The sequence below is a fragment of the Phoenix dactylifera genome, chromosome 1 (genome assembly GCF_051530095.1).
Source record: "Phoenix dactylifera cultivar Ajwa chromosome 1, Ajwa_hap1_PhDact_Kaust_v1.1, whole genome shotgun sequence".
Lineage (NCBI taxonomy): Eukaryota > Viridiplantae > Streptophyta > Magnoliopsida > Arecales > Arecaceae > Phoenix > Phoenix dactylifera.
In genome coordinates, this window is record NC_143190.1 from 16,976,835 (window position 1) to 16,982,491 (window position 5,657).

The 5,657-nt window shown below is 39.5% G+C and overlaps 1 long non-coding RNA gene across 1 annotated transcript; it reads left to right on the forward strand.

Moving 5' to 3' along the window:
• The first annotated feature begins 1,402 nt into the window (after positions 1–1,402).
• On the forward strand, positions 1,403–4,007 carry LOC149768516 (uncharacterized). Its single transcript, XR_016398466.1, has 3 exons — positions 1,403–1,588; positions 3,273–3,665; positions 3,819–4,007. It is a non-coding gene; the product is annotated as an uncharacterized LOC149768516 (long non-coding RNA).
• Positions 4,008–5,657: the final 1,650 nt, after the last annotated feature.

Below are 5,657 nucleotides of genomic sequence, written 5' to 3' on the forward strand. Positions count from 1 at the left end.
GCTGTTCGATCGTATCTAATTGAAGCCAATTCATCTAAAGCGCGAGGAAAATGGTACACCGACGAGCTTTTCACCGCGCCTACCATTTCCTGTGAGACACCCGAGGCAGCGGCTTCGATGAATTGGAGGGAAGTCTTGAAACACGAAAAGAATCATAATCATACAAAACCTGCGGCAAAGTATTCGACCAGACCCAGTCTATTCTAGCTTCAGTTTCTTTCTCCCTGAAAGCACTAAACATAGATTTTCTGACGCCATAGCACCTAGGATGCATGTGCTACTGCATGGATCTTGAGTTTCAGCTGTTCAAGCTGTAGGTGCCGGCTGCACCTGTCGCGGATCCCACCTGCATGACTCTGGGAACTTAAACAACATGGATATTATTTCCTTAAGAGAGTTTCATGTTAAATTGTTAATTAATTTTAGAAAGTTTTAATTTTTGGGAACTATTTTTTTTGAAAACTTTTGATGTTAGTTATGGTTCGTCGGGTTAAAATATAGAGGTGCAAATGGGTTTGGTCGGATCATGAGTGACCCCGATTCAACTCGGTTTCTTGTTTGGATCCTAATTTTGGATCCAAACCCAACCCAATAGAAGACTGGATTGGGTCATGTCGGGTCCATCACTATAATTTTTGACCCAATGGATCATTCGGGTCGAGTTGGGTCCATATATAATTCAGACCCAACCCAAAAAACTCAGGCTCGGTTCGGATCAACCCATCCATGGTTTTCAGAACTTGTTTGCATCTTCGATGGCTGCAGCCCGCGAGCCCAAATAATTTTACAAATTTGGGTCGAGTCAAGTCGTAGGATTAAAAACTAAAATTATCCAAATTTCAAATAGGTCGGGTTTGAATTCAGTAAATCCTGACCCAACCCAAAAAATGGAACCGGTCCAATTTTAGGACCAGACTCGGCCCCACGGGTCCTCCAAAATGGGTCGGGTCAGATCTAAGCATGTCAGATAGGGTCGGGTCATGGATCAACCCGACTCATTTGCAGCTTTATTAGAATATGATTTGAAATCCTACATAAAAAAGTTTAAAGAAAAAAGTTTTTTTATATTCTCTATAAATACTTTTATTGGGGTTTTTCTTATAATCGATCTTTAAATTATTGATCAGTAAGAGCTCCTTTGTGGAATTTTATCATTTTCTTTATTCTTTTTAATCTCTTTTGATGAATTATCAGAGTTGGTTAGTGAGCGTGCGAAAACTGTCTCATTGAAGTAGCCCGCTAAAATATTATTTTCTGGCCTTGGAAGAGAGAATAATATCCACCCTTGCTGCCCTTCCAACTGTAGTCTGCCGTAGTGTTGTGCATATTGTAGTAAAAGTTTTACATTGTTATACTAAATTTTTATTTATTAACTTTGGTTTGTTAACTTTGGTTTCCGTTTGCCCAAACCGGAGCTACTCGGATTGGGAGCCAAACTCAAAGAGGGCTCGGGTTCCGGTTCTCACAACGCAACAAATGCATCGATCCCTCCTTTCCACTTTCTAATAAAACAGCCGCATCCTCTCTTCCCCCTCTCCCATCCCCACCGTCTCCATCTCCTCGCCTCGCCTCGCCGCGCCTCAATCTGGTATGCTCTCTCTCTTGGTCAATTCGTTCTTCCCCAATGCCTTTCTTCTTTGCCTTCTAATCATTTTTTAGGTCAAATGCCTGTCGTGATTTTGTTTGTCCTTGTTTCGACATGAAGTGAAATGTGGTTCCCTTGTTATTTTCTTTTTGGATATCTAATTGCCGTGATGAAATATGCCACTTGTGGGTCATATGATGTTATGGGCGCCACTGGTTACAAGAATGTCGAGATACGAATCAGGTCGGTTTCATATTTCGTTATTGGATCATGCAAGACAACGTGATGCCGTGATAGATATTCCATTATGGTCATAAAACTTATCCCAGCACTTCCTCAACATCTTTTGTGTGAGTTATTGGGTGTTATAGGAAATGAATCAAATTAGATTAGTCCTGTTATTGGAATGGATTAGCGTCCTGTAAGTGAAATTTCTGCTTCAGGCTGCCGCTGGATTCGCCTTAATTGCCGGAGTAGCATTGTAGATGTCTTGCATTGTTTTAGAACATTTGCATGTCACTGAGTTGAATTTGGTTTTGGTGGATCTTTACTATGATTCACCAAGCCAATAGGATGGACCTTCAGCATACACCTACTTATGATCCATTAAGCACTTTTTCTGGAAAAGTTTCAAGCCTTATTTATGTTCCATTGTGCATATCATAGGCATTCTTTTTTTTGGATACATGAGTTGTGGGACTTTTCGAGTTCTTGTTACAATTAAGCTGAACTTAGTAAATTTAAAGGGCTCAATTACACAAGCTGCTCTTGTTGGTAGCTAGCAAGGAGACTAAATAGAGCCTATGCGATGGTATTGTTAACCAATATGATCCATGCGAATCATTAACATATTCCCGCTTTAATATGGTATTATTGCATTAAATTGTTTCTTAGCACTTGCAATAATTATCTCTAAGGTGTTGCATGCCTCTTAAAGCTCCACTTCCGGATTTATTTCCAAAAGATTTTCTCCCTTTTATCATCATGCATCCTTTTTTCTTTTCTTTTCTATTCTTTTTTTTTTGCTGCCTTTCTATTAAAACCCCTTCAAATCAATTAAAATTTGAAGACTTTTCAAACAATTTTGTGATTCATATGCCATGAGATTGATGTTGCACAACCATTAGGTCAGTGCAGAAACCCAGTTGCTATTGTATCTGCTACATATTCAAGTTATTAAGGATTGTGTAGAATGAACCCTTCTCAGAGCCCATGCGTACTCTTCAGAATACTATTTTCTTCTTCAGTTTTTTCAGCACATCAAACAAATGTAGCATCCAAAATCACTTCAATTAATGGAATAAGTTAAAATGAAACATCAATTTCTCTAATGCAGTGACAAGGTGTTACATATGATTGTTGTACTTGGGAATTCGACACTCCATCACATTAGTTTGGGTTGATAAATTATTTCTCATGGAAAAACAGTTAATATCATACCAGTTATAACGCCCCAGATTCTTTTATCTTCTTGATATATGGGCCCTGAACCCACTCTCTTTCCTTGTTTAATGGTTAGTAATACTGGTATTTATTGTATCAATAACAGGTGAAAATCATATAATATGACTGTCTTCATAGCAGTTCCAGTTTGCTATAAATACATCTTTTCTTTGTTTCATACATAATCCTACCATCAAATCTAACATCACAGCTGATGCAACTACTGTGACTTCTTTCTATGCAGAATCAAACCCATAATTTAAAGGTTCCTCTCTGGTAAATGTTGGCTATTATTTGAAGTGCTTGAAGTAATACGAACCACTAAAGATTGTTCAATGGGCACAGACAAGCAGTCTAGTAGTCCATTGTTGGATACCCTCAAAATGGAGAGGGTTACGACGATCTTGACCCATACATACCCTTATCCACATGAGCATTCAAGACATATTATGATGGCTGCAGTAGCGGGATGCCTGTTTTTTATCTCATCTGATAACATACATACCCTCATACAGAAACTGGACAATAATATTAAATGGTGGTCCATGTATATATGCTTGATTGGATTTTTCTATTTCTTTTCATCCCCATTTATTGGGAAGACTTTCAAGCCAAGTAATTCAAACTTCAACCGCTGGTAAGTAATCCTCTCAAAAACAAGAAGTCCCTTTTGATCCTTTTTATTCATTGGTGGTGAAGTCTCTTATGCAGGGAGATTTAACCTGGACTTAAATGTTGAGACTGTTTGAGGAAAATATCTTATCGGTTTTATGAATTAACCATACTGCAGGTATGTTGCTTGGATCTTTGTAGCAGCTCTGTATCATCTTCCCAGTTTTCAATCTATGGGGGTCGATATGAGGATGAATCTTTCTTTATTTCTTACAATATATGTTTCATCTGTCCTTTTTCTCATAGTGTTCCATATTATATTTCTTGGCCCTTGGTCAGGGGCGGCCCAATACATCTAGGGGCCTAAGGCGAATTCAGCAAATGAGGCATCTTTTTTTTAAATAATAATTTTTTTAATAAAAATAAAATACTTAAAAAAATGTTATGAAAATAGATTGATGTCAAGTATACTATTTTAATAAAGATGCATGAATCTAATAAAGGTAGACAAAAAACCTCTCTAGTTTAATATAATTCTTGAATGAAAATATTAAAAAAAAAAAAGGCCCATGAAACTGTTCTTGGCAATACTGTTTACCATGTGAAGCAAGAGCAGGATAGGAAAAGGTGCATGGCCGCTTCACGGTCAAAGAATTTGTCCAGAAAGAAACCTCTCTATAAGAGAAAGTTGGGTCATTATGGGAAATTCACTCCATCTAATTAATAAAAGTCCCATCCCACCATCTCCCCTTCAAGTGAGTACCCAAGCAGCCACTGCTACATCACGGCACAGCAGCCATTCAACCCCCCCTCCCTCCTTCTCTTTCTCTACCCTCCTTTTCATTTGCTAAAGACCATCTCCCCCTTCAAGTGAGCACCGAAGCTGCAACTGCAACATCACGGCACAGCAGCCATTCAACCCCCTCCCTCCTTTTCTCTCTCTACCACCCAAGAGGGGAGAAGAAACCGAGAGGAGAAAATTAAAAGAATCTCCACCCTCCAAGAAGTCCATTTCCAATCCCCCTATCTTTCCTGATGGCCCAGCTGGATCAGGAGTAATGACTTGTGAGGAAAGGAAAACCAAGACCAAAACCAAAAAAGAGAAGAGATGAAAGATAAGAGTGGCTTTAGGGCGTGTATCAAGCCAACCAAATCTCTCTCTCTCTCTCTCTCTCTCTCTCTCTCTCTCTCTCTCTCTCCACCCACCCAAAACAAAACTACTGTCCCCAACTTCCCCAATTGCCCCTATGCAGGCTAGGAAACCCTCCACCTCCCTTCCATCAAGGGGGAAGACTCGTAGCTAGCTTCTGCTCCCGAAGGCCTTCCATTGGCCCGAGGCCTTAGGCGACCGCCTCGGTCGCCTAGGGCTCGGGCCGGCCTTGCCTCTGGTATGTTGGTCTTGCTGCTCGTGCAGCAGGAAAGAGACCAGAAATTTGACCATTATCTAAAATTGTGTAGTAAGATTTCTGGATATATTTGAGCTGCCTTTTGGTGAAATCCTCTATTGCAATTTATCATCCATCTTCTTGACTGAATTCTTGCCCGATGTTGCCCCTGCCTGCCCCTAATGCAGGTCACAAGTATTGCATGCTGTGTATTTTATAGTCACTGTGGCAATCGTGTGGGGCTGCAAAGCGTGATCAAGGAGTCATCCAAGACCTCTAAGGAATCAGGTATGAGATTTGATCTCATTAAAGTTAAGATTAGATCTTAAACATGGTTGCTGCAATTTCAGGGTTGCTGAAATTTCAGAATTGTATGTTAGACATACATTTATTGTTTCATGTTTTACATAAATATTTAAATCATGGTTCTTAATTTTGTTGTAGAGATATGATTTTTTGGTAGGGGAACCGTTTGCAAGGGAAGAGCCAGCAAGAGCAGCCCAGAGATGAGAGGAAGAGGATCTCTAGCATGCATGAAAATTAAATAGTTTAATTTTTAAATGCTTCCGCTGTAATTTTTTTTTTGAAAATAAATGAATGCAGCCCGTAAGGGTTCCTTTCAATTTTAATAC